We start from the raw sequence: 16,670 nt of genomic DNA, 5'->3' as shown, positions 1-16,670 counted from the left end.
AGTTATTGGTGGCAGTAATCATTACTCCTGTGAAGTGGTCCCTTCATAACACAACTACACTGTAAGAAATGACTTCATAAGTTAGACTGAAACTAATATGAAGATTCAGCAGTCTGAGTCCGACAAATCAAGTGAGTGTTTACTAGAGCTGGGTCGATTCAACTATCTCCTGATTCAATATGTATTGTGACTTTTAAGTATTGTGATTCAATTTTGCAATTTATTGCGATTTTTGTTAACTTTTTTTAACATTAGACCATGGGAAAAAGTTGACTCATACACTTCTAGGGACTTTTAATTTGGAAAATATCTAAATTAATCCAGTAAAATTGTTTGATTTTCAGCATGTATGTAGTCAGAGATGTCCTGAAGTTAAAATATATCAGTCATTGTCAGGAAGTATTTATTACATTTCTTCCAGTACAACCCAAAAATCAAAGGCTAAATACATTTAACATAAATGTCAGTATCTGGGTGCTCTACAGTTGTAGCGTCGGCACATTTGACCACGGAGATGAGAGCGACGGCCGGCTCGACCGCCACGTTACCGCCATACGATAACGTTTCCTGTCCGTGACAGAGTTAGCATGCAGCTTTAGCCGTGATGTCTAGCTCTGCTTTTCCTGTCAATGTGTGAAACCCAAAGTGTTTCCATCCTTTACTGGATGTGTAGTGTTTACCACGCTGGATTTAACATGTGAGGGTGCAGGTCGTATCCACGCTGACCCTCCAACGTTTTATACTTTCTCGTTTCGGCTCGCTGCGGTTAGTTTTGGTTGGAACAGATATGAAGTCACGTTACTCAGACTACAACAATAAAAGCGGTAACTTCCTTCTACCTCCACATAGACTCAAATGGAGCAAATATATCGATTCTGGCATTAAAAAAATTCTATTTCTAAATCGTAAAGAAAAATTGCGACACAAAGGTGAATTGATTTTTTTCCCGCCCCTAGTGTTTACCAAAGTTACAGACTGTTTAGTACCAAATTCCCTCTTTGAGTTACTAATCCTCCTGCAGCTCAACAAGGAAACTGTCAAACACAACATACTGACTGGATACATACTAAGGCTGGGCAATATATCCATATTATATCGATATCGTGATATGAGACGAGATATCATCTTAGATTTTGGATATTGTTTTATCGTGATATGGCATCAGTGTCGTCTTTTCCTGGTTTTAAAGGCTACATTTCAATAAAGGGATGTAATTATCTGAACTTACCAGACTGTTCTAGCTGTTTTATTATTTGTCATTTACACTTCGTCATGAGATCCACATTACTGATGATTATTTATCAAAAATCTCATTGTGTAAATAATTTGTGAAAGCACCAATGGTCAATCCTACAATATCGTCGCAATATCGATATCGAAGTATTTGGTCAAACATATTGTGATATTTGATTTAGTCCAAGTCACCCAGCCCTAATACGTCTAACTCAGACTGCTGAAGCCTCCGATTAGTTTAAGATCAACTTTACAGGTCATTTTACACAGAACAAGACGGTGGATTTAGTCCTCATCTCGTAACACTCAGGTTAAACAGGGATTGCTTCACAGACAGAAGGAATGATGACAGACATCAATAACTCTTTGAATGTACATATGAACATGTGAGTATTGTATTCAGATAGACTTGAGAAAAATATGAACCTGCTAAGATGTTTCTGATGCAGAATATTTATTTGGTTTTTGATGCAATCTAAATGTCTGTGGCTTCAAATAATTAGACAATGCTGACATGAAAACAGAGCACAGTTAGATCTGCTGTCAACAAGAACGTGGGAATAACTTAGAACCATAGAAACCTCTGATTAGATTGTGTCGCTCATAATCATCACTTATGTGCCTTTAAGTTGGTGCAATACGTGTTTGTTGAAGAGTGCTGCACCTTTAGACATGTTCAAATAGAGAGCTACAGGAATGAGTCCTAAAACCCAGAGATGAGTCAGCATTTTAGCACTTCCTGTTCCCTCGTCTGGAGGTCAATGGGATTTTAGTTAGATGCCTGAAATACGGTTTGTGGTTAAAGGTCCAGTTTGTAGGATCTGGCGGTATCTAGTGGTGACATAAGGAGATTGCAACCAACTGAAGCCTCTCCTGTGTGCGTAGAGAGCTTGTGTACAAACTACATAAACTACAGTCAGTGAACTGACCTCAGAGTCTCCAGTCTACAGTTTGGACTCTCCAGTGCAGCAGAAAGCAGCTTCAGTCCTGAATCCTTCAGGTCGGAGTTGTTACTCAGGTCCAGCTCTCTCAGATGGGAGGGGTTGGACTTCAGAGCTGAGGCCACAACTTCAAAGTGAGGATCTGAGAGTCCACAGTCAGAAAGTCTGTGATGACACAAAAATGACAAAATACATTATTATGAAAGAGGACAGTTTATATTTACTTCATGCATTTGATGACTAAACAGTTTGATAGATACTTCTTTGATTAACATTTGCTCCTCACATCAGTGGTTCAGCTAATCTTATCTCACTGTCTGACATGAAACAATAATTCTCATCACTCTCTCTCAAACCTGCAGACTTTTAATCTTTGTTTTTCTTTAATCTTGCAGATGAAGAGAGAGAACATGTAGTTACATTGAGGCTTCCCTAATGTCCAGTCTGTCAGTGTGATCTGATCCCAGGTCTGTCTCCACAAAGTTAGCATGAGGCCTTCTTGATTAGAAAAGCATTTTTAAAACTCAGTGAATAAGTAATAATAATACAGTTGATAAGGTTGACCTCTCTTTGCTAACTACCTGCTGCTGTCAGGTTCACGTCCATAAATGGGGAAATTCAGTGACTGCTGCCAAACGGTGGAGAAATTAAACAAATCAGGTAATAATATTAGACCTGTACATAATCAAACATTCATATAATTAGATATTTTGATGACTGCATGGCGTTTTGTCATTAACACTCTTTTCTGAGCATCAAACGTATTCAGCTCACAAACACAATTAATGAACCAATAAGGTTGCATTATTTTCAACATAATGTCATCAGAAAGATGTTATCAGTGTTTCAGCATTAAAAACACAACATTGATCTTTGGTGTGTATAAGACCTCTTAAAAAGCCTGAATTCTACCATTCTGCTGTTATATATTCATCAGACCGCTGTTATTGGTGGAAGCTGTGTATTTACATCTTTTCTGAATCTGTCCAAGCATCTCCTGAAAAACACATAATCCACCAAAGAGCTTGTGTTAAAGTATTATTTTACCGTGTGTCTCTGTAACGTGTTAAAGTCTTATTTTACCGTGTGTCTCTGTAACGTGTTAAAGTCTTATTTTACCGTGTGTCTCTGTAACGTGTTAAAGTCTTATTTTACCGTGTGTCTCTGTAACGTGTTAAAGTATTATTTTACCGTGTGTCTCTGTAACATGTTAAAGTATTATTTTACCGTGTGTCTCTGTAACGTGTTAAAGTATTATTTTACCGTGTGTCTCTGTAACGTGTTAAAGTCTTATTTTACCGTGTGTCTCTGTAACGTGTTAAAGTATTATTTTACCGTGTGTCTCTGTAACGTGTTAAAGTATTATTTTACCGTGTGTCTCTGTAACATGTTAAAGTGTTATTTTACCGTGTGTCTCTGTAACGTGTTAAAGTATTATTTTACCGTGTGTCTCTGTAACGTGTTAAAGTATTATTTTACCGTGTGTCTCTGTAACGTGTTAAAGTATTATTTTACCGTGTGTCTCTGTAACGTGTTAAAGTGTTATTTTACCGTGTGTCTCTGTAACATGTTAAAGTGTTATTTTACCGTGTGTCTCTGTAACATGTTAAAGTGTTATTTTACCGTGTGTCTCTGTAACGTGTTAAAGTGTTATTTTACCGTGTGTCTCTGTAACGTGTTAAAGTATTATTTTACCGTGTGTCTCTGTAACGTGTTAAAGTATTATTTTACCGTGTGTCTCTGTAACGTGTTAAAGTGTTATTTTACCGTGTGTCTCTGTAACGTGTTAAAGTATTATTTTACCGTGTGTCTCTCTAACATGTTAAAGTATTATTTTACCGTGTGTCTCTCTAACATGTTAAAGTATTATTTTACCGTGTGTCTCTGTAACGTGTTAAAGTGTTATTTTACCGTGTGTCTCTGTAACGTGTTAAAGTGTTATTTTACCGTGTGTCTCTGTAACGTGTTAAAGTGTTATTTTACCGTGTGTCTCTGTAACATGTTAAAGTATTATTTTACTTTCTACAGTTACTGTGGTGTCTTCCTGATTTTAGCAGCTTTTCTTTCATCAACTTCTCAGAACTTAATCTGAATATATTATCGTTTTCTAGGTTTTTGTTTTGGATGGCAGGTGTGTTGCTCGGGACCCAACGAAGCACAATGTCGAGTGTGAAGTTGTTTGTACGAGCGGTTCTGGAGAAAGCTGCAAGCATTCGGCCCGTTCTGAACAGACATGCTCTGAACGGACACTGCACCGTCTGGATTAAATCAGAAGAAGCAGAAACGAGAAATTGGCTAGCACCCCCGCCTCGTCCTCCTCGCCGCCGGGAGGCTGCTTCGCCGGGAGTAGAGTGTGCGGCAGCTCCAGGAGACGTACCCCCAGTTAGCAGTTAGCTCATATTCAGCCAGTGCAAACCCCAGCACCAGGACTCTGATCCCAGGACCGCCCCGACTCCCCGCCGGATCAGCAAACGTTCTGTTGCTGCCGTTACACCGATTAGACCCAGCGCTCCACCACACAGCTGATCTTTTGTTTTTTTATTTGTTTTACCAGGTTCACATGTCGTCTCCATCACCCAGATACATAAATGAGAAAAAACTGTAAAATGTAACAATTATTATAAATAAATAGAATAAGTGTTCATTAACTTGACAGCTAGAAACACAACCTACTGAAACATTTTAACTCAACATTTGAAACAGCTAATAAACACGTGGAACACTTATAAGAATATTATATTTAATAATAATTTATAGTGTGTATATTTTAATAACTAAACTACACTGATCTATAAAGTTAATCACATCTGGACTTACTCAGCTTTTCTGCAGTTCCTCACAGCTGGAATCAGTCTCCGTTGTCCCTCTGGTGATGTGTTGTACTTCTTCAGGTCCAACTCATCCAGAACCTCCTCTGACATCTGCAGCATGTAGGCCAGAGCTGAGCAGTGGATCACAGAGAGTTTCTTCTCTGATCTGTTCTCTGACTTCAGGAACTCTTGGATCTCCTGATGTACCGAGTGGTCGTTCATCTCCGTCAGACAGTGGAAGATGTTGATGCTTCTGTCAGGAGAGGTATTAACTCTGTTCATCTTCTTCAGGTTGTTGATGATTCTCTGGATGGTTTCTGGACTGTTGTCTGTCTGACCCAGCAGACCTCCTAAGAGCTTCTGGTTGGACTCCAGAGAGAGGCCATGAAGGAAGCGAACAAACAGGTCCAGGTGGCCATTTTTACTTTCAAGGGATTTTTCCATGGCTCTCTTCAGGAAGTCATCCAGGGTTGAATGAACATAGTCTTCTCCCAGGAAGTCCTTCAGTACCTCTGTGTTCCTGTTTGTGATACAGTGGAACATGTAGACAGCAGCCAGAAACTCCTGAATGCTCAGGTGAACAAAGCAGTAGACTGTTTTCTGGAAGATCACACTCTCTCTTTTGAAGATCTCTGTACAAACTCCTGAGTACACCGAGGCCTCTGTGACATCCAGACCACACCGCTCCAGGTCTTCTTGGTAGAACATGATGTTTCCTTTCTCCAGATGTTCAAACGCCAGCCTCCCCAGCTTCAGAAGAACTTCCCTGTCAGCCTCCGTCAGCTCCTGTGGACTCGTCTCATGTCCCTCACCGTACTTCTGCTTCTTCCTCTTTGTCTGAACCAACAGGAAGTGTGAGTACATGTCAGTCAGGGTCTTGGGCAGCTCTCCTCTCTGGTCTGTAGTCAACATGTGGTCCAGAACTGTAGCAGTGATCCAGCAGAAGACTGGGATTAGACACATGATGTGGAGGCTCCTGGATGTCTTGATGTGTGAGATGATTCTGCTGGACAGCTCTTCATCACTGACTCTCCTCCTGAAGTACTCCTCCTTCTGGGCGTCAGTGAAGCCTCGTACTTCTGTTACCCTGTCAACACATGCAGGAGGGATCTGATTGGCTGCTGCAGGTCGGGAAGTTATCCAGACGAGAGCTGAGGGAAGCAGATTCCCCTGGATGAGGTTTGTCAGCAGCACGTTGACTGATGACTTCTGGGTGACATCAGACACAACCTTCTTGTTCTTGAAATCCAGTGAAAGTCTGCTTTCATCCAGGCCGTCAAAGATGAACAGAACTTTACAGACAGCGAGCTTCTCTGCTGTGACCTTCTGTAATGTTGGATGGAAAACATGGAGCAGCATGAGAAGACTGTACTGCTCATCTCTGATCAAGTTCAGCTCCCTGAACGAAAGCAGAACCACCAGACTGACATCTTGGTTCTTCAAGCCCTCTGCCCAGTCCAGAGTGAACTTCTGCACTGAGAAGGTTTTTCCAACGCCAGCGACGCCGTTCGTCAGAACGACTCTGATGTGTCCCTGTTGGTCAGGTAAGGCTTTAAAGATGTCCTGGCACTTGATTGGAGCGTCATGGAGGGTCTTCTTCTTAGACGCTGTCTCAAGCTGCCTCACCTCATGTTGGGTATTAACCTCTTCACTCTGTCCCTCTGTGATGTAGAGCTCAGTGTAGATCCTGTTGAGGAGGGTTCCACTTCCTGTTTCATCACTTCCTTCAGTCACACGTTCACATGTCCTCCTCAGACTGATCTTATGTTCATCTACAACCTCCTGCAGACCTCTATTCAGACTGATCTTATGTTCATCTACAACCTCCTGCAGACCTCTATCTGCTGAAAGAGAGAAACAAAGTTTAAGACAAAACAAAGAAACTCATTATTTCTAATGCCAATATGAAAATAATCAATATAAGAACATATAAAGAAGTAAAGGTTATAAAGTCATCATCCCTTCTTGAAGTCAAAACTAACGTCAACGTGATTTCTATATTTATTTTTAATAGTGTTTCAACGTGTCGCTCTGCAGGACCAGACGTGTGTTTGTAAGTCAGAGAAGGAGACTGTAGCAGGAAAGATAATGTTGTTCAAAGTCTGTGGCTCCTGTTCAGTTCAGTTCAGTTCAATTTATGTTTATATAGCATCAAATCATAACAGAAGTTATCATAAGATGCTTTTCATAAAGAGCAGGTTTAGACCGTACTCTATAATTTAGAGACCCAACAAGAGATCCTCCATGAGCATGTATTGTTATACGACAATGACAAGAAGATAACTCCCCTTTCATCAGTGTGTCTGTCTGTCTGGGATAGAACGGTGATGTAATAGTTCCCCATATTGTTCTGGATCTGGACATCGGCTCCTCCACAGAAGCATGACTCCTCTTCTTCTCTCTGTGGAGACATTACTTTATTACTAAAATCATGTGTTGATTGTTGGTGAAGAATATCCAGACTTGTCCGACACTGAAGCTCAGATGGTCACAGAGAAGAGTTAAAGTGTTGGTAGTGAATTCAGCATTCAGTCTGTGATGAAAATGTTCCTTTATTTGAACTCTCCTGCTTTAATAAACTAGAATTATCTGCTTTTCCTGTCTGACTGTCTTATTAAACATTTAGTGATCTGGCTGAAGTTTCTTTATTAAAGAGGAACAACGGACATTTTTAAAACATTGATATTAATCTATTCTAACAAGGAACACCAGAGTTACATGCTGTGTGTCTCAGACTGCTGGTCTACCTCAATATTTAGACCACTTCTAACCTCAGTTCAAACCTAACTAACTCAAACTAAACTACCCAAAGTGACTGTGAATCAGTAAAGGACATAATCAGCTCTCTTTGGTCTCTTTTAAATCATTGATATTATTCTGGAGGCTATATAACATGATGGGAGGAAAAAGAACTGCAACTTGCTCATGGACCTCATACTGTGAGGGCACGCCGGGAAACCACAAGGTGGCAGCGTCACATGTCTCTCCTCTACAGTCCACAGGGAGGAAACGGACTCAGACACTTTGGCAGTAAAGTAATAAACTGTTGGATTAACACTCACCCTGCCTCAGTCTACAGTCTTCATCCTTCTGCTCTGTTATTCATCTACAGGAAACCTTTGACCTTTGAGTTTATCTATGAGGGCGTGTGTATCACACAAATCAGCTTTATAACACGGAGTGTTCATGAGAATCTCTTTTAGCTTGAACAGGTTGAATTAAAATGAGTTTTGGTCAAATGTTATCTCATTTTAATGTTTAAATCAATGTGATTAAATACTAATGTGCTTTTTCAGACTTATATGACTAAGATTCTTCTCAACATCTGAAAGAAAAAAACTATTGTCTGTTGCATATAATAAATAATTTAAGCCATTTTCCTGAGTTGCAACTCTTTTTCATAATCCAAACATAGATGGTAGCCAGAGATGACTCTTCTTCTTGCTCAGTTAGTACAACATGAAGCTGCATGTTGAGGAATACAAATCTGTTAGCAGAACGTTTAGTCTTCATCCTCAATGCATCATCATCCATCAGGTCAGCTTACAGTAGAAACAGTCTCTTACTTTGACTCTGAGGGTTCAGGTTCATCATTGAAGTTCACAGCAGCATCTTTGGACCGGTCACTCTTCATAGACAGACAGCTGGGTACTGGAGACTCTGCTCTCTGTCTGGACTGAACTCTGCAAACATCAAGATGATTTACTTCACATCACATGAATCCTTGATAAACTCTCTGATGTTAAATCCATCTAACTAGCTCTAAACACACAAACTACTGCTACTGTCAATAATTAGGAGGTTTAAAAGTTTGTAGCCGTCCTATTTGATCACATTACATCTTTTCTAGGTGACTGACAGCTGTCACAGATACTAAGAGGAAGATGGCACAAATGATTTAACTTTGTCTGTGTCACAAGAAGTTTGTTAAATTTTAGTTGGCAAATAAACTTCAGTAAAAACTTTAACATACAAACAAAATCAACAGAAAACATTGGCGGAGATAGCTGAAAAATGAGTGATGTAAATGAGTTAGTAGCAGCTCTCTTACTTTGACTCTGAGGGTCCAGGTTCATTACTGAAGTTCACAGCAGCATCTATGGACCGGTCACTCTTCATAGACAGACAGCTGGGTACTGGAGACTCTGCTCTCGGTCTGGACTGAACTCTGCAAACATCAAGATGATTTACTTCATATCACATGAATCTCTTTTTAGGTCATAAAGGTCGCTCTAAACACACAAACTACTGCTGCTGTCGACAATAAGGAGGTTTAAAAGCTTGTAGCTGTTTTCTTAGGTTAGATTACATCTCCTCTAGGTGACTGACAGCTGTCACAGATACTAAGAGGAAGAGTTTATTTGATGAAGTCTGTTAAATTTTAGTTGGCAAATACATTTGTGTAGAAATCTGAATAAAGCAGCTGTCTTACTTTGTGTCTGAGGGTCCAGGTTCATTACTGAAGTTAACAGCAGCATCTATGGACCGGTCACTCTTCATAGACAGACAGATGGGTACTGGAGACTCTGCTCTCTGTCTGAGAGCATGAATCACATCACATGAATCCTTGATAAACTCTCTGATGACAAAGACATTTCAGTAGCTCTAAACACACAAACTACTGCTACTGTCAATAATGTGCTTTAAAGGTTTGGAGCTTCAATCCACCACGGAGTGGGGGGGCTTTAATTCTCTTTGTGTTTGTTGACAGTTAACAAATAAATTTTAGTAGAAATTTAAAAAATTTTAAAATAGAAACACAAAATCAACAGAAAATTGATAGAGGAAAGAGAAAATGAGTCCTATAAATGAGTTAGTAGCAGCTCTCTTACTTTGACTCTGAGGGTCCAGGTTCATTACTGAAGATCAGAGGAAGACCTTTAGACTGATCACTCTTCATAGACAGACAGCCGGAGACTAGAGACTCTGCTCTGTCCTCCTCTTCCTCCATCTTCTGATCTGAAGTCAGTCTGAGAGGTCAAACAGAAACACTGACTGTGAGCATGTAACGGAAACAAGTTAAGAGAACAGGAAGTAACACACACACGCACACGCACACACACACACACACACAGCAGCGTCGGCGTTAGGGGCGGGCCATGGGGGACCAGGCCCGTCCAAAAAGGTCACTGTGCCCCCTCAGCTGAATTCTCTCCTGACAAAAAAATAAACTGAAATAACAGCTAAGCTATTAGTAAAATTAAGTCATTCAGTTTGGTAATGGAAGGACTTAACGCTGCAATGCAAAATAAAGCACAAAACAGTGATAGTTTTGCATTTAGGAAACAACTAGGACATGTCCTTGGGCTTGATTACGTTGTTTTCTATTGGAGGGTCCTAACTGGCCACGAGCCACACAGCGCTGCTGTTGGATTTATTATGTACAAAAGTGCTTACAGTAACCTGACTGTTGGATTTGTTATGAATAGAGTGATTGTGAGGAAAGAGAGGAGGCAGGTGCTGTTCTTCTTTTGCAAGGTCAAAGAGAGGAAGGAGCCAGAAGGAGATAACAAAGAAGAAGACATGCAGCAGAAACATCACGTGCCATAAGCTCATGAATATTAATATTGTGTAAACCATGAATAGGCTGGATCAGGGATAGCTCGGGGTTCAGACTTCGCGAACTGACCCATGCACTGTATGTTGTCAGGGACACGTAGGTTGGATCCAGATATCTGTAAACTCTTTTATTTTTACTTATGCAACATTGATTGTTCGGAATAAATTGAATCATTATGCTTTAACTCATCTGTTTGGAAATTCTCTTTGTCACACAAGATTAACCAGCACGTAACTGGGCCTTGACCTCTCGGAGGTAGAAGGCCAGTTCCTTCACTGCACAGCAGCACGGCGCTGCACAGCAGCACGGCGCTGCACAGCGCGGCGTGACGTTTTGTCTGAACTTCTATCGGATACACGGTTCCTATTTTTTCCTCTCACTCATATTGAGAGGAACGGCTGATTAGTTTAGATAAAATGAGCCGAGAAAACCGGGTCAGTTGTCCTGGATGTAAATGAAAATATGAACTTGATTACTGACACTTTCAGCACAGGCATTGACGCTCGCAGTTATATGTAATAAAGTTCACTAGTGAAACTTTATTACGATCTACCTGTCAAAAAATATAACAGCCACCTCACTAATGGTTCAAATAAAACACGAACACACAGCACAAAGAGACAACTATGGAAACTCTGGGGAATATGAGCCGTCACTACAATATTTCAGTAAGAAGCCTCGTTTTGATCCGCTCTGTTGGCGTGTTTGTTTTTTTTTGGTTTTTTTTAATCTAGCTCAATAGAAAAAAATGAGAGAAAGTAGACCTACAGACCTGGTGCATTAAAGCACAATTAGGACCAAGAGAGTAAAAAGCATCCTGTGCTCCTCTCACATCTTACTTCTTCTACCTGTTTGGATTATTCTGTTCAGTATTGTGGAATAAAACAATGGACTAATGTTACACTACAGCAGGCTGAGCAGGGACAACAACTGGTGAGAAACATCCACATTTAGTCTTTATTAACTTAAATTATAGTTATGAAGAAATCAGTCAGACTGTTAGATTAATGTGTTGTTTAACTGCCTGTTTATCTCGGCACCCGTGTGTGTGCTCATTTTGACCCTGGCAAGACGCAGGGCGTGCCGGAGTTATCTGTAGCCTCCAGAATCTCCTCATTTCACTACTAAGGAGTTATCTGTAGCCTCCAGTACCTCCTCATTTCACTACTAAGGAGTTATCTGTAGCCTCCAGTACCTCCTCATTTCACTACTAAGGAGTTATCTGTAGCCTCCAGTACCTCCTCATTTCACTACAGAAACCATAATAAGGTGGCAGTTGGCTGGAGAAGATCACTAGATAACAACCTTCTTGCTCTTGGCTATATCGTATGTTATTTCCAGTAAATATCACAAATAAAACGTGTTTTCTGATAAAAAAAAAAAGTAAGTAGCATGTAACGGAAACAAGTTTGTTCTAGAGTCACAGGCTGAGAGAACAGGAAGTAACACACACAGTATACAGTATAATAAACCAGCCAGCGCTCCACCTGGTCACTTCTCTTTACCTCTCTGCTTGTTTTCTTGGCTTACAGCAGCTTTAATGAGGATTATTCAGCCAGTCATGACTTTGTGTTCACAGAAGAATCAAACTGTTGAGTTCATTCTAACATTTCTCTCCTCTACAGTCCACAGGGAGGAAACTGACTCAGACACTTTGAGAGGGAAGTAATACAATGTTGGATTAACACTCACCCTGCTTCAGTCTTCAGTCTTCAGTCTTCAGTCTTCTGCTCCGTTGACTCTAAATGGAGTCAAACACTTTAAGAGAGAGGCTTCTCTTCCTGTTCATGTACCTGGATCAACTGGTTGGTGGGGCTCCTCCCCTCTCCATTTACAGGAAATCAGGTGAGTTCATCTGATCGTGCATGTGTGTCTGAGTGTGTGTGTGTGTGTGTGTGTGTGTGTGCTTTTTAATGTGATGTGTTTATGAGTGTCATGACCCGGCTCATGAGCCATGACAAGAGAGGTGTACAAGTTTATTATTAAACATACAATAACCAATCAATGCATGAATGAATGAATCAGTGTGATCAGTGTGTCAGCAGATGGATGAGTGGTTGTGTGGTGAATGAAGGGTGTAAAACCTGATCTAGTAACACAGCCGAAGCAACCAAACAAGAACATGGTGGTGTAGGAATGGAGAGATCTCAGCTTCATCTTTAAATCATGTTCATAAATCTATTTAGTATAAAACTGAAGTAGTTTTTTCTGTTCTGTTTTCTTTTACAGATTTATACAAATAAAATTCTTCTGAATATCAGGATGAAAAATTATTCTGTCTGTTGCACAATAAAAAAATAATTTCAGCCGTTTTCCTGCGTTGCAACTGTGCAACTCTTTTTCATAATCCAAACACAGATGGTAGCCAGAGATGACACATCTTATTGCTCAGTTAGTACAATGTGAAGCACAATTTTAAAATGTATTATATCATCATATGAGTTACATTTCTTGATCTTGATGTTTCTTCTGATATCATACTAAAGGTTGAACGTTTCACTGTGTTTTACAGAAAAAGAGCAAGGACGTGCTGGATTTAGAAATACAATCACAACTTGGTAAAGTGATTAAAATGTGTTTTTATTTAGCAGCAGATGTTCAGAAGAGTCTTTGTGGAGTCTTTAAAACAGCTCTAAGTGTTGCTGATGAAGGACTTTATCAGAGAATAGTCTGCTTAGCTCTGTGACTGGAGTTTAAAGGTCAGACATGAGAGGCACAAACTGGAGCTACTGGGACTGTAACGTCTACTAGAACAGGGGTTCTCAACCTTTTGCAACTGAAGGCCCACTTGTGATTGTCAAAACATTTCCGAGGACCACCTTCCCAAATAAATGAGTACAAAACCTAACATGTTTATACAACAGATAATAAAGTGGGCTGTAGATATGTGTTATGCCACTGTCAGCTGTAATGACCAAAATACATATTCTGCTTACCCTCAGTGAGACACTTGGGCTTGCCTCTGGGAGATGATGAGATGAAGTGGTGGTGGGATGGGTGAGAGGCTGACACGCAGAGTAGCATTCAAAGTTGCTTTCAGTTTGTTCCTTGCCTTTGATTTGGTGACAGTCACAATGGAAAACCCTGACTCACATAAATAGGTGGTGGTGAAAGGCAACAGAAATTTGATTGCCCGTTTTGACAGAGAGGGATATTGACTGGTAGCCAGTATCCAGAATGAAGCAAGGTCTACTTGTGTGAGCTGAAGCTTCAGGCTGCTGTCTGCTGATAGTTCCATCAGTTCATTTTCCAACACAGTGGAGAGAGCTATGTCTTCTGAAGCAGGATCCACAGAGAAAGGGTCCAAAATCCAAAGGTTTCCATCTCGTGCATCTTCTGGGAAGTAGTCTGTAAACTTTCCTGACAACTGAGTCAAATGCTGGGTTATAACACTGGATATGTTGACATGAGGAGTGGCTTCCAAAGTTTCACTGAGGAGTGAAAACACGTCAAATCGTCCCTCCTTGACTCTTCTGTTCCACAGAATACATTTTTTCTTGAAGCCCTCAATTTTGTCTGTGCTGTTTCTGCCTTGCATTGATATATTGAGCTGATTTAACTGGTCAGATAGATCTGATAAGTAGGCCAGTTTTGCACAAAAGTTCCCATCAGTGTAATGCTCAGCAAGAGGGGAGTGCTGCTCTTCCACAAATGTGTGCACTTCTTCTCTCAGTTCAAAAAGGCGATTAAGCACATGTCCCCTTGAAAGCCACCTTACTTCACTGTGGTACAACAGATCTGCAAATGATCTGCATCAAGTCTTTCACACAAAGCAGCAAAACACCTTGAGTTGAGTGCATTTTTCTTAATATAGTTAACAGTTTTCACAGCCACGTTCATGACTTCATGCAGTTCTGGTGACATCTGCTTTGTAGCTAGACTTTCCCGATGTAAGAAACAGTGCGTCCTCTCCTGGATCTGTTTGACAACACCACGATGTCTTCCCGTCATTGATGCAGCGCCGTCTGTGCAAACACCTGTACAGTATTTCCAATCAAGAACTTTTTCGGTGAAGTAATCATCAAGGCAGCGCATTACATGATCTGCCGTTGTTCTTGTTGGAAGCTCCTTGCAAAACAATAGATCCTCGTGAAGATTACTGTCCTTGCAGTATCTTACAAAAACGAACAATAAAGCGGCATTGCTAACGTCAGTCGACTCGTCCAGCTGTATGGCAAAGTATGGGCTTGCCTTTATTCCTTCCAGAAGTTGGTATTCGATGTCATCACTCATGTCAGTAGTTCTTCTGCTCACTTCTGCAGTCTCATCTTTACTACGATGATGAGTTCACTGTCCAGAGCAGTAACAGATATTAGTTCATCTTAAAATGTGGACAGAAAACCACAGAAACATGTTGAAGTTTTAAAAAGTGAAAGTGTCCGTTAACACTAACGTTAGCTACGTTTCTTTGTTGATATCACAAAGTTAGAGAACTTATTTTAAAATGAGTTAACTCAAAATACTTAAACATTGATGGAATAAATAAACTTGTTTTGTCTTCAAAAAGAAAGAAACTAGAATTCCCGCCTCACGGTTGTCTGCCTCCCCCAACCAGTCAAGTTACAGTTTACATCCACGTCTGTCCAAAATGTCATCACTTCATCATTTCATCATGACCTTTGACCTTTGACCACCAAACTCTAATCAGGTCATACTTGAGTCCAAGTGGACGTTTGTGAAACTTGTGTGCCGAGTTTAATTTCAAATCCAGTTTCCATCATTTTAAATCCAGTTTAACTACATCATGATGACACTTAACCTTTACAACACCAAGTCAGTCAGGAAGAAAGCATTCACAGCATCAGTTCAGTGTTCACTGCATCCATTCTGATAAACCTCCTTTGTGCTAAAACAGAGGGAACGGTGACATCTGCTGGCAGAAAGCAGCTCCAGCAGGAACAACAGAACATGAACGGTGGTGAGAACGACCGCTTCAACACGGATTTCTGAGGGAAGAAGCTCCACGGGGCGACTTTATGTGTCTGTGTTCAGTCATGTAACGTGAAAACTGGCAGAGTCACACATGAAACTGGAATCCTCCTGTACGGACATGATTAGTGAATATAAAATCTAGAGTACGCATGTTAATCAGTTCTGTTTGTTTATTTGACATCAAACATATTAAATATGAAGGAGCTGACTTTTGCAATATACTCACTGTTGTTTACAGTATGGTTATATAATTCACTTTTTTATATTACATTCATGATCCAGATGCAATGTAGTGTTATTCTGCTGTGCATTTAGCCTGCGTATAGTCTGCATAACAATTAAATTCATCTTCAATAACAACTAGGCCTCTTCTAGAAGCTGACCTGGTGGATTGTGTTTAATAACTACTTTACCTGCATTATTATCCAACTCTGATTGTCTCTTTCCTTTTTAAACTTCTAAACAGATATTATTGTGATGTGCTTTTCTATGATGTTCATTCACTTTGATGACAAGGCACATTCAGGCTTTTACAGACTGTTGGAAGTGAGCAACTCATCTTTCTAACAACAGCTTTATCAGCTAATAGTAAATATCTGGGAGTTATTTATCTGATGGTTAGCATGCTGTCTGTGAACCTCTGGACCAGTGCTCTGATGAAGACAGGGTCCATGTTCCTCTTCTGCAGCTGGTTGAAAAGCATGTCCACCTGTGGCATGATCTTATGGAACAATGTCAGGAAAACACAGAAAGCCTCGTCTTCAAGCGTCCTCACAAAGCCCCCTGAGTCTCTGGGGATGTGTGATGTTGTCTGCTGCATGATGAGGTTCAGCTGATGCACACAGCAAAATAAGGCATATTTAAAGCCAACAGAGGGCGCTGCATGCATACACAACATTTCTTTTCTATCATCTGCTCCCTGGTTTAACATGCATTAATCATCCTCACCAGTCAGCTTTCTTCAGACTGTCCACGTTGGCTCCTTCCTGCAGCAGGTAGCTAACACAGGCCTGGTGGCTCATGGAAGCAGCTTCGTGCAGAGGCCTCTTGTAGTCGTTGTTGTGCAGCTCCACATCCATGCACACCTGCTTTATGAGATACTGCAGCATGTCCAGGTGTCCTCTCCTGGCAGCATAGTGCAGCAGGGTGTCCCCAGACCGACCAAAGTGTCTCCTGCTGACAGACTGAACCTCA

At 40.6% G+C, this 16,670-nt stretch overlaps 1 protein-coding gene and 2 long non-coding RNA genes across 3 annotated transcripts in view; all 3 read right to left on the bottom strand.

Moving 5' to 3' along the window:
* Nucleotides 1–16,670, bottom strand: part of LOC119482581 (NACHT, LRR and PYD domains-containing protein 14-like) — a gene marked incomplete at its 5' end in the record, with an annotated part of 158,976 nt that overhangs the window by 110,338 nt on the left and 31,968 nt on the right. The gene's annotated exons all lie outside the window — the stretch shown is intronic.
* Nucleotides 177–15,506, bottom strand: LOC119482595. The gene is made up of 3 exons (XR_005205464.1): nt 15,162–15,506; nt 4,419–4,423; nt 177–190 (listed from the first exon to the last, which is right to left on the bottom strand). It is a non-coding gene; the product is annotated as an uncharacterized LOC119482595 (long non-coding RNA).
* Nucleotides 7,268–13,025, bottom strand: LOC119482594. Its single transcript, XR_005205463.1, has 3 exons — nt 12,237–13,025; nt 9,817–9,954; nt 7,268–7,385 (listed from the first exon to the last, which is right to left on the bottom strand). It is a non-coding gene; the product is annotated as an uncharacterized LOC119482594 (long non-coding RNA).

This window comes from Sebastes umbrosus, chromosome 23 (assembly GCF_015220745.1).
Source record: "Sebastes umbrosus isolate fSebUmb1 chromosome 23, fSebUmb1.pri, whole genome shotgun sequence".
NCBI lineage: Eukaryota > Metazoa > Chordata > Actinopteri > Perciformes > Sebastidae > Sebastes > Sebastes umbrosus.
Note: the sequence above shows the minus strand (reverse complement) of the source record. Positions and strands in the feature narration are given on the sequence as shown.